Genomic DNA, 22,267 nt, shown 5'->3' on the forward strand with positions numbered 1-22,267 from the left:
TGAGGAGCACTACATTCTCTTCACACAAAGGCCGCAGTAAATATACTTCCATCTGTCATTCCCTGTTTGGTAGAGTTAAGAGTCTCCAAAATTTGGGCAGGATGCCCACCACCACAACCAGTGTCAGTGGCTCAAACGCTACGCAAGTAAACCTTAAGTATTATTGTAATAAGGTACAAATATCATCTCCAGACTGATGGCCATGTCATCCCTAAATTATCCACACACTGGTGATGACCATTATCATTCCATTTTGGCCCACCTATCCTCTGCCTAGAAAATGCCCAAAAACACAAAGTGCTCATCAGGTTAGCAGGCAGCTGTGCTCAGTATACCTGCCACTGCATCCTTCCCAGAGAGGAAATCTGTGCTGGTTCTAAGCATCTTCCATCTGCCTGAACATGTGTGTGTGTGTGTGTGTGTGTGTGTGTGTGTGTGTTAGTCACTCAGTCATGTCCGACTCTTTGCAACCCCATGGACTGTAGCCCACCAGGCTTCTCTGTCACGGGATTCTCCAGGCAAGGATACTGGAGTGGGTTGCCATTCCTTTCTCCAGGGGATCTTCCTGACCCGGGGATTGAACCTGGGTCTCCTGCATTGAAGGCAGATTCTTTGCTGTCTGAGCCCCCAGGGGAGCCCTCCAAACCCCCTTGCTTCCCTGAAACTCTGGCCCGCAGGTGCCCATGGCCAGGAAGGAAGGCTGGTGAGGCAGACAGTCAGGACACACGGAGAGTGTCGCACACGCTGCAGGGTCTGTGGGCCTTCTGCCCACAAGCGCCTGCCCGGGTGCACTGTTTCCTCTGACTGCTTCTCACTCTGGGTTTTAAACTGATTCAATGAGCTACGTTATTCCAGCATATTAAGTGAATCTGTGAGCCTTTCCGTTTCATGACTTCTATAATAACTTGTCTGGGATGGTCCGTGGAGGCTAGCACTGCACCAAAGTAATTTCCAACAAGACATTTTATTGACAGGTCTCTCTTATCTGTGAACTACCTGTTCATCTCTATTTCATGATATGATTAGAAGCTTTTTCTTCCCAGTTTTCAGATTTTCCTATAATAATTCTGTAATCTGGAAAGTAATTATGCTTTTCAAAAGGGCAAAAGAATCCACTGCTCCCTACCAGAGCCCAAGTGCTAAGTTTTGTTACCCAGTACCCAGACTAGTGCCCCGTGGGGTGACGAAGCGGATGGAGCGGTACTCAGTTCTATGTATGTTGGCTTTTCTCCTCTGTCAGGTGGTCTACTTGCGCTCTCTGTCCCCTCACTCCCCACCTTGTGTGTATGACTTATGTAAAGACTCCACAGTAGCCTAAAGCACAGGACAGGCTCAAGGCTCAAGGCAGAGTTCTTGGAGCTAGTGTGTCTACTGGAATTCAGGTGAATATAGTAGGGGCAAGGAACTGTGGGAAATCACTTCAGAAACACTGACTCGCCACTCGCTGGGAAAGGCGCTCCCAGCCCCTGGTGCCAGAGACAGACTGCAGCATGCGTCCTCCTCAGTTCAGTTCAGTTCAGTCGCTCAGTCATGTCCGGCTCCTTGCGACCCCATGAATCACAGCACACCAGGCCTCCCTGTCCATCACCAACTCCCGGAGTTCATTCAGACTCACATCCATCAAGTCAGTGATGCCATCCAGCCATCTCATCCTCTGCCGTCCCCTTCTCCTCCTGCCCCCAATCCCTCCCAGCATCAGAGTCTTTTCCAATGAGTCAACTCTTCGCATGAGGTGGCCAAAGTACTGGAGTTTCAGCTTTAGCATCTTTCCTTCCAAAGAAATTCCAGGGCTGATCTCCTTCACAATGGACTGGTTGGATCTCCTTGCAGTTCAAAGGACTCTCAAGAGTCTTCTCCAACACCACAGTTCAAAAGCATTAAACCTGCCGTTCAGATCGCTTCCATCTGTTGACACATTCTGTCTCCAAACCAAGCACACTGTAATTCCTAAAATGCCAACTTCTAAGAGCATCACACACAGACCTCCCTGACACTACAGACCCAGGCCAACTTGATTGTATTTGGAATGTTCATGGTCTCGTGGTCATTGTACAGGTCATTATACAGAATCCCATTTCTCTAGCATTTCCTATTTTCATTTTCAAAATGGGACTGCAATTTCAGAGCATGCAAAATGGCAGCCCATACACACAATTAAGAAATTTAATTATTTTTTTAAAAATCCAGATTTATAGCCTCTCTTGAAAAATGAGAGCTCTGGATCTGCCATGGCAACAATAGGCTGCCCTCTTGAGACAGGCCATAGGCTCTCCAGTTTCTCAGAGACCCTACCCTCTTCTACAGTAATCCAATCATTTACGTTTCCTGGGAGACTCTCCTGGGATGCATCATGGCATTAGTCTTTCTGGAGCTTGTCCCCTGTTTTACCAAGATGATGTCGACCCATCATCCATTCTTCTCATCTAATCTGTAGGGCTTGGGAGACCCAGTTGTCCTGCCTATATTCTTGCTCTCTGACTGTCATTTGACCTTGGCCAGTCTTCTCGTTACTTTGTCCTTAAACCACTAAGATGCCCTGACATCAAGAACTACCATAAGCCCCAGGGGCCTCTTGTAGTGGCCTTAATGTTCATTTTCAGCGTTTTAACATAGGGGTCATCACACCAATCCAGCAAATAATTGTCAGAACCCCAGAAGCTTCTTTGAAAATTAGTCAAGGGCCTCAGAAGTCTCATTCTCCATCCCTCGGGCCTGTGACCTATCCATTCAGTTGGCATCAAATGCCTCCTGAGATTAGACAAAGGCCTGAGAGATAATGAGATGAAATGACTTGACCTTCACATTTGAGATCTCTCCTTTCCTTCCAAGCCTGTCACTGGTTCTGATTATTTTTATCATTTTTCAAAGCAGCAACGTTTATTTCCTCTGCTTCACTGAGCTGTGCAGATGCAAGGTCTGGAAGGAATATTTAGTGGTCGCCATGGTTACCATTAGTCATATGAAGTTATAGCTGGTGTGCTGATTCCTGTCTTCACAGCTGTAAAAAGAAAGCACACTCCAATAAGCAGGCTTGCTGGGGCTCTGAAGACTGGAAGTCTGTAAGGCACTTGGCCCCTCTGCTAATTTATCTTCATCTGCAAGTTTAATTCACACTATAAAGATTTTAGGCAGGGAAGGTTTCAGAGAACTTGAAAGCTAAAAAAGAATTTGGAGCTAATTTAGATTTAGCCTCTCATTCTACACATAAGGAAACGGAAGACCAGAAAGGAGAAGGGACTTGGGTTCACAGAGTAAGTCCGTTAGTTATCTAACAGTGTATAATAAGTGAGTACCAGTCCCAGGGTTCCTTTTGCCCCTACCAAGTCTCTCGTCCCAAGTAATCAGCTGCTGCTGCTGCTGCTAAATCGCTTCAGTCGTGTCCAACTCTGTGAGACCCCATAAACGGCAGCCCACCAGGCTCCCCCATCCCTGGGGTTCTCCAGGCAAGAACGCTGGAGTGGGTTGCCATTTCCTTCTCCAATGCATGAAAGTGAAAAGTGAAAGGGAAGTCGCTCAGTCGTGTCTGACTCTTCGCGACCCCATGGACTGCAGCCTACCACACTCCTCTGTCCATGGGATTTTCCAGGCAAGAAAAGTAATCAGCAAGGATAAAAAATATAAAGATTTAGGATGGACAAAGATCATCCAAGTTCAGTGCAAGGCAGGGAAATCTGATCCTACACCAAGAAGTTGGATCTTTGAGATGAAACTTAAGTTAAAAACCACAAATGGTCTCTAAGGCCATATTGGCCTCGGAGTGTCAACTGAGCTTTATGACTGGTTAAGTTTAGATGGTACAGTCGTTATTTCAAAATGGGGCTGTTTGTCTGCTGATTCCTACAAGTTTTCTGAAAAGTGGGTGCCCCACAATTTTCTGTACCCTCTTCCGGCATCCTGACCTCTTTCTAGTTCTCAATTCCTCTATAATCCTGATTCAGTACTCAACAGAGCCTCACTTCATGAAGCCTAGGCATATGGCTCTCATATTATTGCTTTGCAATTGATCGGACGTAAAAATAATACTGTATATAGAACATGAGTCGAAGAGCCGACTCACTGGAAAAGACCCCGATGCTGGGAAAGATTGAAGGTAAAAGGAGAAGAGGGCAGCAGAGGATGAGATGGTTAGACAGCATCACCAACTCAATGGACATGAGCTTGAGCAAACTCCAGGAGTTAGTGGAGGACAGAGAAGCCCAGTGTGCCACAGAAAATGGAGTTGCAAAGAGTCGGACACAACTTAGTGACTGAAGAGCAACAACAGTAGAACATTTAAGACAAGCGTCAGGAAGTACCCTAATGCCTTCATACTTTCTAATTCAAGAAAGGTTTCCTAACTCTTTTACAATTCACAATATTTTTTGTCTGAAGAGGCTCAACATTAGATGATCTGCACAAATGCTTCCTTGCAGATCTTGTTTCTAAGAACCATTCCTTGCTAAATGGAACCAGAACTTAGAGGAAGGAGGGCTGGGACAAAGAAACACAAGAAGCATTTACAGTATATCGTTACCTAAAAAGGAAGGAAGTACTCCAAAATAATGATAGGAGATGTTACGGACTGAAAGAAAGTCTGTGTCCCTTCATAAATCATATGTTGAAGCCTTAACCCCCAAGGTAATTGCATTTGGAGCTAGGGTCTATGAGGTGCTGATAAAGGTTAGATGATGTCATGAGGACAGGACCGTAATCCAATAGGGCTTGTGACCTTAGAAGAAGAAAAGAGATGCTAGATTTCTCTTTCCACAACATCAGGATTAAGAGCGAAGGCAGCCATCTGTGAGCCAGGAAGAGAGCTCTCATGAGGAACCAAATAGACCAGCACTGGGAATTCCCAGCCTCCAGAGATGTGAGAAAGATGTTTCTGCTACTACTTAAGCCATCTAGTCCGTAGTGTTTTGTCATGGCAGCCTAAACGGACTAATAGAAGAGATAGGTCAGAAAGACTCAGGAGGTGCTTTAAGGGCACCCACTGACCTAATCTGGGACAAGTAGAGCTTCATAATGAATGAACTGATAGTTCAGTCACTCAGTCATGTCTGACTCTTTGTGACCCCATGGACTACAGCATGCCAGGCTTCCCTGTCCATCACCAACTCCCAGAGCCTACTCAAACTCGTGTCCATTGAGTTGGTGATGCCATCCAACCATCTAATCCTCTGTCATCCCCTTCTCCTCCTGCCCTCAATCTTTCCCAGCATCAGGGTCTTTTCAAATGAGTCAGTTCTTCCCACCAGGTGGCCAAAGTACTGGAGTTTCAGCTTCAACATCAGTCCTTCCAATGAACATTCAGGACTGATTTCCTTTAGGATAGTCTGGTTGGATCTCCTTGCAGTCCAGGGGACTCTGAAGAGTCTTCTCCAATACCACAGTTCAAAAGCATCAATTCTTTGGTGCTCAGCTTCCTTTATAGTCCAACTCTCATGTCCATACATGACTACTGGAAAAACCATAGCTTTGACAAGACAGACCTTTGTTGGCAGAGAAATGTCTCTGCTCTTTAATATGCTGTCTAGGTTGGTTATAGCTTTTCTTGCAAGGAGCAAGCGTCTTTTCATTTCATGGCTGCAGTCACCATCTGCAGTGATTTTGGAGCCCAAAACACAAAGTCTCTCACTGTTTCCATTGTTTTCCCATCTATTTGCCATGAAGTGATGGGACCAGATGCCATGATCTTAGTTTTCTGAATGTTGAGCTTTAAGCCAACTTTTTCAATCTCCTCTTTCACTTTCATCAAAAGGCTCTTTAGTTATTCTTTGCTTTCTGCCATAAGGGTGGTACTGGATTATAACATACTTAACAAAAAAATAAGAATCCATTAATTCAACTAAATAGCATAGAAGGCGGTTTCTACCCAAGCATCTCGTTTGTACACCTCAAAGGAAAAAAAAAAAAAAAAAGCAATGTCATAAAAGACCAAACTGAGGAATTGTTTCAAATGTAGGAGATTAAAATATAGTATGAGATCCTGGACTGGATCCTGGTTCAGAGAGAAAATAAACTGATATAAAAGCATTAATAGGACAAATATCAAAATTTGAATATAGTCTATGTTAAATGTCTAGAAAATGATGATGGTACTATCATTCTATAAGAGATAAAGGGGTATGATGTCTGAAACTAACTCTAAAATAGTAGAGAAATAAAAAGAGAGAGAGAGAGTAAAGGTAAATGAAGCAAAAATTTTAAAGCAGGTCAATCCAGGTGAGTTTAGAGATTATTTCTTTGTACTATTATTAAAATTTCTGCTAAGTTTGAAATGATTTCAAAATAAACATAAAATCTAAAAACTTTTCAATTTCAAGGAATCCATGCAAGTAGCAGGTAGGTAAAAATAAGATCAGATCAGATCAGATCAGTCGCTCAGTCGTGTCCGACTCTTTGTGACCCCATGAATCGCAGCATGCCAGGCCTCCCTGTCCATCACTAACTCCCGGAGTTCACTCAGACTCATGTCCATCGGGTCAGTGATGCCATCCAGCCATCTCATCCTCTGTCGTCCCCTTCTCCTCCTGCCCCCAATCCCTCCCAGCATCAGAGTCTTTTCAATGAGTCAACTCTTCGCATGAGGTGGCCAAAGTACTGGAGTTTCAGCTTTAGCATCATTCCTTCCAAAAAAATCCCAGGGCTGATCTCCTTCACAATGGACTGGTTGGATCTCTTTGCAGTCCAAGGGACTCTCAAGAGTCTTCTCCAACACCACAGTTCAAAAGCATCAATTCTTCGGCGCTCAGCCTTCTTCACAGTCCAACTCTCACATCCATACATGACCACAGGAAAAGCCATAGCCTTGACTAGACGAACGTTTGTTGGCAAAGTCATGTCTCTGCTTTTGAATATGCTATCTAGGTTGGTCATAACTTTCCTTCCAAGGAGTAAGCGTTTTTTAATTTCATGGCTGCAGTCACCATCTGTAGTGGTTTTGGAGCCCAGAAAAATAAAGTCTGACACTGTTTCCACTGTTTCCCCATCTATTTCCCATGAAGTGGTGGGACCGGATGCCATGATCTTCGTTTTCTGAATGTTGAGCTTTAAGCCAACTTTTTCACTCTCCACTTTCACTTTCATCAAGAGGCTTTTGAGTTCCTCTTCACTTTCTGCCATAAGGGTCGTGTCATCTGCATATCTGAGGTTATTGATATTTCTCCCGGCAATCTTGATTCCACTTTGTGTTTCTTCCAGTCCAGCATTTCTCATGATGTACTCTGCATATAAGTTAAATAAACAGGGTGACAATATACAGCCTTGACGAACTCCTTTTCCTATTTGGAACCAGTCTGTTGTTCCATGTCCAGTTCTAACTGTTGCTTCCTGACCTGCATACAAATTTCTCAAAAGGCAGATCAGGTGGTCTGGTATTCCCATCTCTTTCAGAATTTTCCCCAGTTTATTGTGATCCACACAGTCAAAGGCTTTGGCATAGTCAATACAGCAGAAATAGATGTTTTTCTGGAACTCTCTTGTTTTTTCTATGATCCAGCGGATGTTGGCAATTTGATCTCTGGTTCCTCTGCCTTTTCTAAAACCAGCTTGAACATAATAAGATAAGCTCAAACTGAAAATTCACAAGTAAATAATGATTTAACCACAGTAAGAAGCTCTAGCCAAAGGAATATATATTGATTCACTCTTATGGAAACATTTATTTAGCAATACTAATAATGTTTGTGAACACTTTATGTGGTTCCATGCTTTCCACATTGGGGACAATTGTGTTTCCTAAGCATGACCAAATATCCTATATGCTCTTCTTAAAACATGATGTTAACATTCTCCATCAAGTGGAGCATTTTCCTTTTTCTTCAGCCTATGCAGACCTTTAGCTGCCTCGACGAAAATAATACCATGGGAAAGATGTCTGACTTCTAAGGCTAGGTCATAAAAGGTAACAAAACTTTTACCTTATCTCTTTGACTGCTCCCTTAGAGGATACAAAACAGCTATGCATAAAATGCTGTAGGAGCACATGCATGCATGCTCAGTCACTCAGTCATGTCCAACTCTTTCGACCCCATGGACTGTAGCCCACAAGGCTCCTCTGTCCATGGGATTATCCAGGCAAACATACAAGAGTGGGTTGCCATTTCCTTCTCCAAGGAGCACACTTATGAGAAAAGAATGTATCTGTCTGAATGGAGCTTCACTGAGAGATTCCTGAGACCCCTTATTTGCCACCTCAACCAATGGGGGAGCTGCCACAGACTTAAATGACCCTGCTGAACAAGCAGAGACCTGCCTGATATTGCCCCGATATGATTATAATCTATAGTTGTGTTTTGTTCAAGAAAACTTAGTTTCATGCCTAGAGAATTGTGATATTGTGATACAAGAAATCTACGTTTGGTCTCTTCCCCATGTTCCTGACACAGAGTTCCCGAAACACCTGGAATTCCCTGAATGAGATAACTCTTGGCTGAGGGTGTCCTAGATAGCTGCAGGATGGGGACTGGTTAGCAGAAAGACCAAGTCCTGATTGGACGCTTGAACTTTCAGCCCCATCCCAGAGCTGGGGGGATGGAAGAGGAGCTGGAGATTGAGTTCAGTAACCAGTGGTCAAGGATTTAATCATCATGTCTACTCAGGGGAACTGCCATAAAACCTAAGTGACAGGGTTTAGGGTGCTTCTGAGTTGGCAGACACGCTCATGTGCCAGATGGGTGGTGTTCCCCAACTTCACAGGGACAGAGCTCCTCTTCTCCAGATTCTTCTAGACCTTAGCCTTTATCCCTCATTCTCCAGTTGTTCATTTATCTCCTTTATAATAAACTGGTAGCAGTAAGTAAGGGGCTTCCCAGGTGGTGCTAGTGGTAAAAAATCGGCCTGCCAGTGCAGAAGATGCAGGTTCTCTTCCTGGGTGGGGAAGATCTGCTGTGGGGATCTCCTGGGAATCTCTTCAATTCCTGGGTGGGGAGGAAGGCATGGCAACCCACTCCAGTATTCTTGTCTGGAGAACCCCCATGGACAGAGGATCCTGTTAGTAAAGCGTTTCCCTGAATTCTGTGAGATATCACAGCACGTTAGCAAACCTGAGAAGCGCGTCACAGGAACTTCCAATTTATAGCCAGCTGGTCAGAAGTACAGAGGGTCTGAGACCTGAGACTGGCATCTGAAAGTACGTGGAGGACCTACTCTACTCCTAGTCCTGCAGGGCCGAGCTCTCAACCTCTGGGGTCTGTGCTAACCCTGCGTGGCTGGTGTCAGAAATGAATTGATTTGTAGGGGACCCAGTTAGTATCCTGAGAGTGGGGAATTGGTTGATGCGAGGAAACAAACTCACATTTTGCATGAGAAGTGACTGGTAGAAAAATCACTTCACAATAATCCAATGGGTTAAACATTTTGCAAACAGCACACAAAACTGAATTTGACACACGCCATCCACCTGCCTGATATTGACACCACAGATGAGCTGATCTGGCACACATTGTTATGTGCAATAAAAGCCCGCCCCGATATTTCTAGCAGTCCCCTACTTTTATACCTGTTTACCGCTGCAGTTGTAATCAGCATGTAATAAATAATAACAGCTTTTCTCTTCAGTGCCTCATTTCCTTCTACTTTCTATTAGTAAATTCTTACAATTCTCTAAGACACGGCAGTTCTACGTTCTTCAAAACAGCACATTAAAGATCCACACAAACCATCCGCTTCCCCGAGCATCCTTAACACTCAGAATCAAAGCACTTAGCCCTGAAACTTATGCTTCTGGACCCTTAATAGTCTGGTGTCGTCTGGAGCTTATAAGTTCTTGGTCAAGGACCCAGATGTGGCATCAAGACATCATTTCAATCCTGTGCACCTTTTACAACTTTTAGAACAGAGCATGACATTAAGAGATACTTGCTGATTAACAGACTGATACTAAACTACTAAAATGGTCTCTTCTATGATCCTATTTATGTTAATAACTTTTCTTTAACCCCGTACAAAAAATAGTTGAAGGAAAATGTAAGTTTCCTACACCTTAGTGAAAGGACTGGCCTGGTGAATGATGTATTTTAGGGAGATGTCTCTGTCACCTTGCTGACCCAGAGCTATTTTGTCACTTTATGGTCCTTGCTGACCCAGAGCTAACTTGTCACTTTACGGTCCCTGGACTGGTCATGAAAGGAGCACAGGATTGACATCCCTTGCTAAGAATGTAGACAGCACTGAACACGCTTTTGAGCACAGAGTCTGGAATCAGGCAGGAATGAGTTGAAAGCCTCACTTTTCCTTGGACGTGGGACCTTGCATGATTTAACTTCTATAAACCTTAGCCCTGTGTCTTCCAAACGGGGATACCGATCCACTGTCCTCAAAGGGATGCAGATAGGATTGAATGAGACGTGTAAAGTACTTAGCACAATTACCTGAAAAGAGTGGGGGAAGTGTTAGGGATTCTTCTTCAAAGGAGGGCATCTGGGACCCTCTGCATGTCTGGGAGATGAAAACAGGAAGGTGTTTTCCTTGGTCCTTCTGTTCTCATCTTGCAGGTGGCATATCTGAAAAAGGACAACGATACACAAACAAAAGTGTGAACACTCAAATCACAGGGGAAACCAGCTCTTGCTAGTTTCTCAGGCCCTTTCTTTCTGATGCTTTCTTTCTCTCCCTCAGCTCAACTCACTTCCAGATAAATTCTTCATTTATTTCTCTCCTCTAATCATCATAATGTTTGGGAGAAATGCCCTCATTTGGTTGTCTTGGATTACTTCCCATAAACTTTAATTCAGCCAGTGTAAATCTAATCTGACAAGCTAAACTTTTCAAACTAGGAAACAGTTCCAGGGCTGATGTTTCTATTTGGGGCCATTCAGACATGAAAGTTATTGAATGCAAGGCACTCCTGCCAGCCAAACAGGGGGTGACAGCTTGAACTCACCAAGGACTCAACTGTAGCATCTGCTAAAAATGAAAAGAAAGAAACCATCCTAAAACTAAACCCTTATTTCCCAGAAAAAAATAGATGCTCAATTCTTTAGAGACTCGTGCTGGAGACAACTTACAGTGCGTGGTCTGGGAGTGACTCATGTGGCCACTTGGACAAATCGTTTAACCTCAGAGCTAACCAGATCAATGTCCTTGCCATTTGAGAGAAAAGAGATTAAAGATGTGTATTCAGACCCATTGGGTATTAAAGATGGGTGGAAATGGAGCTCTGTATTCAGTCCTCAGCTCATGGACTTCCATCTTACCCCTAGGTCACCTTTGGAATAACAGGGAAGGTTAGTTGGGGAAAGAGACATTCCCAAAGGATTAAGGAGAGTGAATAAGGCGACATCATTTTGATCACTCCCAAATGACAGGCTTTTGTGTCAGGGCCTGGGCTTGAATTCTATGTAAAGACCTGAGTTCTGACACTAGATAATTACCTGACCCGTCATCCACAACAAATCCCCAAACTCTAATGATTCATTCTGAAAAGCTCCTGAACAAGCACCAACTCGGGACTCTTCCATTCCGATTCTCTTGAACTGAGAAAAGAATATGCTTTAGAGTTGCTGAGCACGGGGCAGAGCGTGGGATGAGGGCATGTTTAGAAGCAGGAGATGAACCATTAGCAAAGATTAATGAGACTTTGAACAAGCAAGCTTAGACAATGTGCTTATGAATCTGGAGCTATTGCAAACCAATCAAAATCAGAAAAATATATGGCTGTCTTTTACCCTTATGTTTTGGCCACCCTGTAGAACAGTTGCCTCTTACTGCCTTACTAGCTACCCTGGGCCAACAATGATTTTGAAGTCCCAGTCTCAATACTCCCTCCAACTGGAAAAAAATAATAATAATAATAAAAGAAGGGGAGAGACCAGCAATAAGGGAGAACTATGAATTGCAGTGGTTTTTAGAAGCCTGTAACCCTGCCCTTTTACTAGCCAGTCTTATACCTCACATGATCATTTTTATAAGATATTGCCTCATTGGAATTTCAGAAAAGCAGTGCCAGTGTTCCCCAAAATCCTGGCAAGAGAGAGTAAACTAAGGAAAGACAAGAGTCTCCAGCAACGATAAGCAACCCTAATCTCTAGGATTCAAGTGATTCGACCTGAGAGTTAGAATCAGTGAAAGCTAAGAATAAGCAGTACTATGTTGCTGCTACTGAAATATGCCTGCAGATTAACATTAGTGGTTGAAAAGCAACACACATTTCTTATTAACTTTCTTTTATTCAACAAACTAGATATTTTCAATTGCCAATAACCACCCCCCACCTCCCACTATGGGACTCATTAAAACTATTACCATTTTGAATGAAGGAAAAAAGTTAACCTATAAGGATTTTTATTTTTTTAATATAAACAAAGTAGGGTAGTTTTGTAATGGTTCATAGCATTTACAACCTTGTATATGCATTGAGCCAAAATTGTGAAAGCTTTATGTATTGGATGTTTGGTATCTTGTAGAAAGCTTGTCAAATCTCCAGGCTGACAATATGAAAATAAATTTTCTTCAATCTCAACAGCTGACTGCCTAAGATCAAGTTCAAAAGAGTGAATAGCAAGGGCACAGAATTAGTTCAAACCTCTAAGTTTAAACCATATGTGAGATTAAGAGGAGATCTCAGGACTTCCCTAGCAATCCACTGGTTAAGACTCTGCTTCAATTGAAGGGGGCACTGGTTCCAGCCCTGGTCAGGGAACTATTAATAAGATCCTGCATGCCCTGTGGCACAGCCAGAAAAAAATTTAAGAGGTGATCTCATTTGAGAAATCAACCATAAAGGTACAGTGAATGTCAGTCAAAAACGGGTGGTGTGAATTCCCTGTTAAAAGGGACAAGGACCCATGCCAGCTACTGCTCCTCATCTAGGACTGGAGAAGACAGGAATGGCAACAGACCCCACCCAGATTTTCTGAGGTTGTTTAAATAGATTCCCACTGGACATCAACCCCTGAGTCATAAGAGAGAAAAGTCAGAAGCCCAGATGACCCAGGAAGAAATGTGCCTGGTCCCTCCCCATTCTTGCACAGAACAAGGTAACTCCTTGTGGCAGCCCATGGCCCAAATGTGATCGTGAAATTCCACAGCCCTCTAGCACTCGACATTCCTAGATACCTAGTTCTACCTGGGCCTGGAAGAGCTGCAGAAAAAATGTGTAATGTGTAAGCACCTAAGAGTATGTTTGCGACTACTAGATTGGCTACAGCTAATTAGCTAGACCTTGCTAAGGCTGCAGAGAAACACTGATTAAAGTACAACCAGGTTATGGTTGAGCCAAAGACGCTGACATGAGAGATGAACAGGAAAACCAGGGGAAACAGGAATGCTCAGAGAGGAGTGAGGCCCAGAGCTCGAGGCACCAGTCTCTCAAGCACAGCAGACCAACAGGATGGCAGGCACACGGGAGGTTCACACTGAAAGAAGGAAGCAGGTGAGGCAGACGTGCAGAGGAGATCAAGGCTCTCGCAGGGCTCCCTCAATCACCCCACGAAGAGCTGCCAGGGCTAGGACCATAATCGGGCTTGCTTCCAAAACTGGTTTGGCTTGAGTTTGTGAGTGAGGGCAATGAGCTCAGCTGGAACTACCAAGAAAGAGGAGCACATGTCTCTTGTATTTTATAGGGGAGATATCTAAATGGACATTTCTCTGAAGAAGACACACTGATAGCCAATATGAAAGGATGTTCAACATCATTCATTATTCAGTTCAGTTCAGTCACTCAGTCGTGTCCAACTCTTTGCGACCCCATGAATCTCAGCACGCAGGCCTCCCTGTCCATCACCAACTCCTGGAGCACACTCAAACTCATATCCATTGAGTCGGTGATGCCATCCAGCCACCTCATCCTCTGTCGTCCCCTTTTCCTCCTTCCCTCAATCCCTCCCAGCATCAGGGTCTTTTCCAATGAGTCAACTCTTCTCATGAGGTGGCCAAAGTACTGGAGTTTCAGCTTTAGCATCAGTCCTTCCAATGAACACCCAGTACTGATCTCCTTTAGAATGGACTGGTTGGATCTCCTTGCAGTCCAAGGGACTCTCAAGAGTCTTCTCCAACACCACAGTTCAAAAGCATCAATTCTTCAGTGCTCAGCTTTCTTCACAGACCAACCCTCATATCCATACATGATCACAGGAAAAACCATAGCCTTGACTAGACGGACCTTTGTTGGCAAAGTAATGTCTCTGCTGTTTAATATGCTATCTAGGTTGGTCATAACTTTCCTACCAAGGGGTAAGCATCTTTTCAATTCATGGCTGCAGTCACCATCTGCAGTGACTTTGGAGCCAAAAAGAACAAAGTCTGACACTATTTCCACTGTTTCCCCTTCTATTTCCTATGCAGTGATGGGACCAGATACGATGATTTTAGTTTTATGAATGTTGAGCTTTAAGCCAACTTTTTCACTCTCCTCTTTCACTTTCATCAAGAGGCTTTTTAGTTCCTCTTCACTTTCTGCCATAAGGGTGGTGTCATCTGCATATCTGAGGTTATTGATATATCTCCCAGAAATCTTGATTCCAGCTTGTGCTTCTTCCAACCCAGAGTTTCTCATGATGTACTCTGCATATACATTAAATTAGCAGGGTGACAATATACAGCCTTGACGTACTCCTTTTCCTATTTAGAACCAGTCTGTTGTTCCATGTCCAGTTCTAACTTTTGCTTCCTGACCTGCATACAGATTTCTCAAGAGGCAGGTCAGGTGGTCTGGTATTCCCATCTCTTTCAAAATTTTCCACAGTATATTGTGATCCACACAGTCAAAGGCTTTGGCATAGTCGATAAAGCAGAAATGAATGTTTTTCTGGAACTTTCTTGCCTTTTCGATGATCCAGCAGATGTTGGCAATTTGATCTCTGGTTCCTCTGCCTTTTCTAAAACCAGCTTGAACATCAGGAAGTTCACAGTTCATATATTGCTGAAGCCTGGCTTGGAGAATTTTGAGCATTTCTTTACTAGCATGTGAGATGAGTGCAATTGTGCAGTAGTTTGAGCATTCTTTGGCATTGCCTCTCTTTGGGATTGGAATGAAAACTGAACTTTTACAGTCCTGTGGCCACTGCTGAGTTTTCCAAATTTGCTGGCATGTTGAGTGCAGTACTTTCACAGCATCATCTTTCAGGATTTGAAAGAGCTCAACTGGAATTCCATCATCTCTGCTAGATTTGTTCATAATGATGCCTTCTAAGGCCCACTTGACTTCACATTCCAGGATGTCTGGCTCTAGGTCAGTGATCACACCATCGTGATTATCTGGCTTGTGAAGCTCTTTTTTGTACAGTTCTTCCGTGTATTCTTGCCACCTCTTCTTAATATCTTCTGCTTCTGTTAGGTCCATACCATTTCTGTCCTTTATTGAGCCCACCTTCGCATGAAATGTTTCCTTGGTATCTCTAACTTTCTTGAAGAGATCTCTAGGCTTTTCCATTCTGTTGTTTTCCTCTATTTCTTTGCATTGATCACTGAGGAAGGTTTTCTTATCTCTCCTTGCTATTCTTTGGAACTCTGCATTCAGATGCTTAAAGCTTTCCGTTTCTCCTTTGCTTTTCGCTTCTCTTTTCACAGATATTTGTAAGGCCTCCCCAGACAGCCATTTTGCTTTTTTGCATTTCTTTTCCATGGGGATGGTCTTGATCCCTGTCTCCTGTACAATGTCATGAACCTCATTCCATAGCTTATCAGGCACTCTATTTATCAGATCTAGGCCCTTAAATCTATTTCTCACTTCCACTGTATAATCATAAGGAATTTGACTTAGGTATACCTGAATGGTCTAGTGGTTTTTCCTACTTTCTTCAATTTAAGTCTGAATTTGGCAATAAGGAGTTCATGATCTGAGCCACAGTCAGCTCCTGGTCTTGTTTTTGCTGACTGTACAGAGCTTCTCCATCTTTGGCTGCAAAGAATATAATCAATCTGATTTCAGTATTGACCATCTGGTGATGTCCATGTGTAGAGTCTTCTCTTGTGTTGTTGGAAGAGGGTGTTTGTTATGACCAGTGCGTTCTCTTGGCAAAACTCTATTAGCCTTTGCCCTGCTTCATTCCATACTCCAAGGCCAAATTTGCCTGTTACTCCAGGTGTTTCCTGACTTCCTACTTTTGCATTCCAGTCCCCTATAATGAAAAGGACATCTTTTTTGAGTGTTAGTTCTAAAAGGTCTTGTAGGTCTTCATTAAACCATTCAACTTCAGCTTCTTCAGCGTTACTGGTTGGGGCATAGACTTGGGTTACTGTGATATTGAATGGTTTGCCTTGGAAACGAACAGAGATCACTCTGTCGTTTTTGAGATTGCATCCAAGTACTGCATTTCAGACTCTCTTGTTGACCATGATGGCTACTCCATTTCTACTAAGGGATTACTTCCCGCAGTAGTAGATATAATGGCTATATGAGTTAAATTCACCCATTCCAGTCCATTTTAGTTCACTGATTCCTAGAATGTCAACATGCACTCTTGCCATCTCTTGTTTGACCACTTCCATTTGCCTTGATTCATGGACCTGACATTCCAGGTTCCTATGCAATATTGCTGTTTACAGCATCAGACCTTGCTTCTATCACCAGTCCAATCCACAAGTGGGTGTTGTTTTTGCTTGGCCCCATCCCTTCATTCTTTCTGGAGTTATTTCTCCACTGATCTCCAGTAGCATATTGGGCACTGGTTACCGACCTGGGGAGTTCCTCTTTCAGTATCCTTTCATTTTGCCTTTTCATACTGTTCATGGGGTTCAAAAGGCAAGAATACTGAAGTGGTTTGCCATTCCCTTCTCCAGTGGACCACATTCTGTCAGACCTCTCCACCATGACCCGTCCATCTTCGGTGGCCCCACATGGCATGGCTTAGTTTCATTGAGTTAGACAAGCCTGTGGTCCGTGTGATCAGAGTGGCTAGTTTTCTGTGATTATGGTTTCAGTGTGTCTGCCCTCTGATGCCCTCTCACAACACCTACCGTCTTACTTGGGTTTCTCTTACCTTGGACGTGGGGTATCTCTTCACGGCTGCTCCAGCAAAGCACAGCCGCTGCTCCTTACCTTGGACGAGGGGTATCTCCTCACAGCTGCCCCTCTTGACCTTGAAAGGAGCACCCCCACATCCAAGGGGTGGCTGCGCAGGCGTAGGAGGGCCAAGAGGAGCTACTCCACATTCAAGGTCAGGAGGGACAGCCATGAGGAGATATCCCTCATTCATTATTAGAGAAATGCAAATCAAAACTACAATGAGGTATCACCTCACAGTGGTCAGAATGGCCAGCATCAAAAAAATCTACAACAGTAAATGCTGGAGAGGGTGTGGAGAAAAGGGAACCCTCCTACACTGTTGGTGGGAATGCAACATGGTACAGCCACTGTGGAAAATACTGTGGCGGCTCCTTAAAAAAAAAAAAAAAAAAAAAACAGAGCTGTGATATGATCCTGCAATTCCCTCCTGGGCATATATCCAGAGAAAACCATAATTCAAAAGGACACGAGCACCCCAGTGTTCATGGCATCACTATTTACAATAGCCAGGACATGAAAGCAAGCTAAACACCCATCTACAGAGGAATGGATAAAGAAGATGTGGTGTAAGCACACACACACACACAATGTAATATTACTCGGCCATAAAAAGGAATGAAATAGTGTCATTCGCACACATATGAATGGACCTAGAGATTGTCACACAGAGTGAAGTAAGTGAGAAAGAGAAAAGCAGATATTGTATAATATCACTACATGTAGAATCTAGACAAATGGTACAGACGAACTTATCCGCAAAGCAGAAATAGAACCACAGATATGGAGAACAACTGTCTGATTTGTAAAATGTGAGATTGATCCCTGGTAGCCAAGTGGTGTGGTGGTCTCCAGGTCCACCTCCTAGCCCTGAGTGGGCTAGTGCTCAGGGTAGGGGTAGATGTCTACTTGGGGAGGAAAGAAAGGCAGTATCTACTAATTGGCTTTAGCAAAACAATTTCAAAAAAATTTTTTGCTCTATATAGGAAATAGGTAATGAATCTCATCTTATGCTGTATTTTATGTCTTAGTTATGTTTGAAAATATTTTTATTTTTGGAGATACATCAAAATAAATAATAGCATTTGTTGTAAAAACAAGGAGGGGATGGGAGACGGAAGTGGGATGAATTAGGAGATTGGGATTGACATATATACACAGTTGATACTGTGTATAAAACAGATAGGGCTTCCCAGGTAGCACAGCAGTAAAGAATCTGCCTACTAATGCAGGAGGCACAAGAGACATGGGTTCAATCCCTAGATTGGGGTCTGATTATCTGAAGTAGGAAATGTCAACCCTACTCAATGATCTGAAGTGGCCTAAATGGGAAGGAAATCTAAAAAAAGAGTGGATATATGTATATGTATAACTGATTCACTTTGCTATACATCAGAAACTAACACACACTGTAACTATACTCCAATAAAAACTTATTTGGATGTATTTCCAAAAGTCAAAATGTTTACAAACACAAGTAAGATGTAAAATACAGCATAAAATGAGATTCATACCTCTTTCCTACATAAAGCAAAAAAATCTTTTTGAAATTGTTTTGCTAAAACTAATTAGTAGATCCTGTTTTTCTCTCCTCCCCAAGTAGGCACCTACCCCTGCCCTGAGCACTAGCTCACTCGGGTACAATCAAAAGGTGGGCCAAAGAACTAAACAGATGTTTCTCCAAAGAAGACATCAGTTCAGTTCAGTTCAGTCAGTCAGTTGTGTCTGACTCTTTGCGACCCCATAAATCGCAGCACGCCAGGCCTCTCTGTCCATCACCATCTCCCGGAGTTCACTCAAACTCACGTCCATCGAGTCAGTGATGTCATCCAGCCATCTCATCCTCCGTCGTCCCCTCTTCCTCCTGCCCTCAATCCCTCCCAGCATCAGAGTCTTTTCCAATGAGTCAACTCTTCACATGAGGTGGCCAAAGTACTGGAGTTTCAGCTTTAGCATCATTCCTTCCAAAGAAATCCCAGGGCTGATCTCCTTCACAATGGACTGGTTGGATCTCCTTGCAGTCCAAGGGACTCTCAAGAGTCTTCTCCAACACCACAGTTCAAAAGCATCAATTCTTCAGTGCTCAGCTTTCTTCACAGTCCAACTCTCACGTCCATACGTGACCACTGGAAAAACCATAGCCTTGACTAAACGGACCTTTGTTGGCAAAGTAATGTCTCTGCTTTTTAATATGCTATCTAGGTTGGTTATAACTTTTCTTCCAAGGAAGACATACAGGTGGCTAATAAACACATGAAATGCTCAACATTGCTCATTATTAGAGAAATGCAAATCATAAGCACAATGAAGTGCCACCTCACACTGGTCAGAAAGGCCACCATCAAAAAGTCTACAAACAATAAATGCTGGAGAGGGTGTGGAGAAAAGGGAACCCTCTTATACTGCTGATGGGAATGCAAACTGGTACAGCCACTATGGAGATCAGTGTGGAGATTCCTTAAAAACTGGAAACAGAACTGCCATATGACCCAGCAATCCCACTGCTGGGCATACACACCGAGGAAACCAGAAGGGAAAGACACGTGTACCCCAATGTTCATCGCAACACCTTCACAATAGTTATGACATGGAAGCCGCCTAGATTCCATTAGCAGATGAGTAGATAAGAAAACTGTGGTACACAGACACAATGGAGTATTACTCAGCCATAAAAAGAACACATTTGAGGTAGTTCTAATGAGGTGCATGAAACTGAAGCCTATTATATAGAGTGAAGTTAAGTCAAAAAGAGAAGCACCAATACAGTATATTAACACTATATATATGGAATTTAGAAAGACAGTAACCACAATCCTATATGCAAGGCAGCAAAAGAGACAAAGATGTAAAGAACAGACTTTTGGACTGTGTGGGAGAACGCGAGAGTGGGATGATATGAGAGAATTTACATATTACCATATGTAAAATAGATGACCAGTGCAAGTTTGATGCATGAAGCAGGGCACTCAAAGCCAGTGCTCTGGGACATCCCAGAGGGATGGGATGGGGAGGGACGTGGCGGGGGGGGTTCAGGACTGGGGGACACATGTGCACCCAAGGCTGATTCATGTCAATGTACGGCAAAAACCACAATATGATAAAGTAATTATCCTCCAATTAAAATAAATTAATTAATTTTTAAAGTGTCTCTTATTTTAAATATGATACTGTAGAATTCAAAGGCAGATTTGTAAAATTCATTATTTATTTAACACACCCCACATACCAGACATTCTGCAAACACAGGACTTTATTCAATTATCCAACCATCCCACCAGGCAGATATTAAGACACTTTGCAAACAAGGTATGTGTGTGCTCAACTGTGTCTGACTCTTTGCAACCCCATGGACTGTAGCCCACCAGGCTCCTCTTCCATAGGATTTCCCAGGCAAGAATACTGAAGTGGGTTGCCATTCCCTTTTCCACAGAGTCTTCCTCACCCAGGGGGATCCAACTTGAGTCTTCCTGCACTGCAGGAAAATTCTTTACCTCTTGTGCCACCTGGGAAGCCCTTACAGACAAAGCAACGATTCATGTTGATGTTTGTCAGAAACCAACATAATTCTGTAAAGCAAGTATCCTTCAATTTAAAAAAAAAAAAAAAAGGATTTAAAAGAAAAAAAAGTTAAGAAATTTCTTCTCTCCACATCAAAAAAAGAAACAAAACCATTTCTCTATCTCCAAAGTCTGCCCCATTGCATAACATTGGTTTGCCTCATCAAGATAAGACCTCCAGTTTTAATCCTATTATCTGGCCATGTGAGGTCAGAAAAGTCATTAAACCTGAGCCTCTCGCTTATTCATTTATACTGTAAAGGGAACTCCATGAGCTCCAAGATCTTCTCTAAAACTTCAATTCAGGGCCATGGTTCTACAAGGTGCTATGAGAAACACAGCAATACTTCAGGCTTGGGATGGGAAGACCGTTAACCTCTGAAGAGCTACAGGTTATTAATAATCACCCACAGGCAATATGGAGTTTGTCGTGTACGATGATTCAGTGAATGGAGGGAGTCTGCATGCCCAGCAAATCCCTACCTGGTCTGCAATAAAATGTCCACCCCAGAAGCAAAGTGAAATCGCCTAATCTATGAATTGCCAGAAAAGGCATTCCTCTCATGTTTTTATAGAGTGCCCTGGTGTTATAATTAAGGAACCCAGTGGGTAGCCTCTGTTCACTGCTAACTAAATGAATTCTGATGTGCTTCGATCAGGAAAAATGTGCCTGTGCGATATTTCTGACTTTTAGTGTTCCTACTCCTCCCTTGATATTTCAAATCAACTATGGCTTCCCTCAGCTCAGCTTTGATGATCTAATTTGACACTAATTGCTGAGCTCTCTGTAAGAAACCATACAACTGCTCTGGGTACAATTCTCCTGGCCTAGGAAATCAGCTTTCATATGCATCTCTCTCTTTGTACCTCTGAAAACTGAGTAAAATGCTTACTCAGTTTGTAAGTAAGCTTACAAGTAAAGAATCTGCTGGATGGCATCACTGACTCGATGGACATAAGGGTGAGTGAACTCCAGGAGTTTGTGATGGACAGGGAGGCCTGACGTGCTGCTATTCATGGGGTCGCCAAGAGTCGGACACAACTGAGCGACTGATCTGATCTGATCTGAAAGAATCTGCCTGCAGTGCAGAAGACCTGAGCTTGATCCCTGGGTCAGGAAGATCCCCTGGAGAAGGGAATGGCAACCCACTTCAGTATTCTTGCCAAGAGAATTCCATGGACAGACCACGGGCTTAAAAAGAGTCAGACACGACTGAGCAGCTAACACATTACCCTACTCACAGTTCGTACATTAAGGGGGTTGAGACTGATCCAAGAAAAATGCTTGATGGTAGGGATTACAATTAGTCATGGCAACAATTAGAACTTTTTGAAACTTTCTTCTTTAAATTCTGAATAATTTCCCAGGATGATCTAAGTGTATTGGGAAGAACATTGGGTTTAGAGTCAAGGATATCTGAAACCACATTTGAGCTCCACAATTTATTAGGTTTTGACCTTGGACATCACACTGAATTTCATTTCCTCACCTGTCAAGTGCCATCATTAAGAATCATTTCACAGAACTGTTGTGAAGATGCAGTGAGCTTACTTGTGTTTAACCTCTGAATGATTCTGGTGTGTTGTTCTGAATTAACGTAACAGCCACCATTTATTAAATTCCTGCTATATGCCAGGCTCTGGACCAAGACCTTCATGCAAATCAACTACAGAGGTCACAACAAGCCAAGTGAGTCCTGTGTTATTAACTGTGTCCGACTGAAGGCATAGGCAGGCAAAGCAATCGACCCAAGTTCCTCTTGCCAGGTAAGCAACAACCTGGGCT

General features: G+C 43.2%; 1 long non-coding RNA gene across 14 annotated transcripts in view; it reads right to left on the reverse strand.

Moving 5' to 3' along the window:
• Positions 1 to 22,267, reverse strand: part of LOC147371271 (uncharacterized) — a 213,010-nt gene that overhangs the window by 125,195 nt on the left and 65,548 nt on the right. For 13 of the 14 annotated variants that reach the window (XR_015163392.1, XR_015163394.1, XR_015163401.1 and 10 more), the window contains one exon: positions 10,353 to 10,484. This is a non-coding gene — a long non-coding RNA (uncharacterized LOC147371271). Of the gene's footprint in view, positions 1 to 642; positions 2,999 to 10,352; positions 10,485 to 22,267 lie in introns of those variants that run through there. The other variant, XR_015163396.1, reaches the window with a different exon arrangement.

The sequence above is a fragment of the Bos grunniens genome, chromosome 5 (genome assembly GCF_055505025.1).
Source record: "Bos grunniens cultivar Pamir isolate PY7600 chromosome 5, Bosgru_T2T1.0, whole genome shotgun sequence".
NCBI classification, from domain to species: Eukaryota; Metazoa; Chordata; class Mammalia; order Artiodactyla; family Bovidae; genus Bos; species Bos grunniens.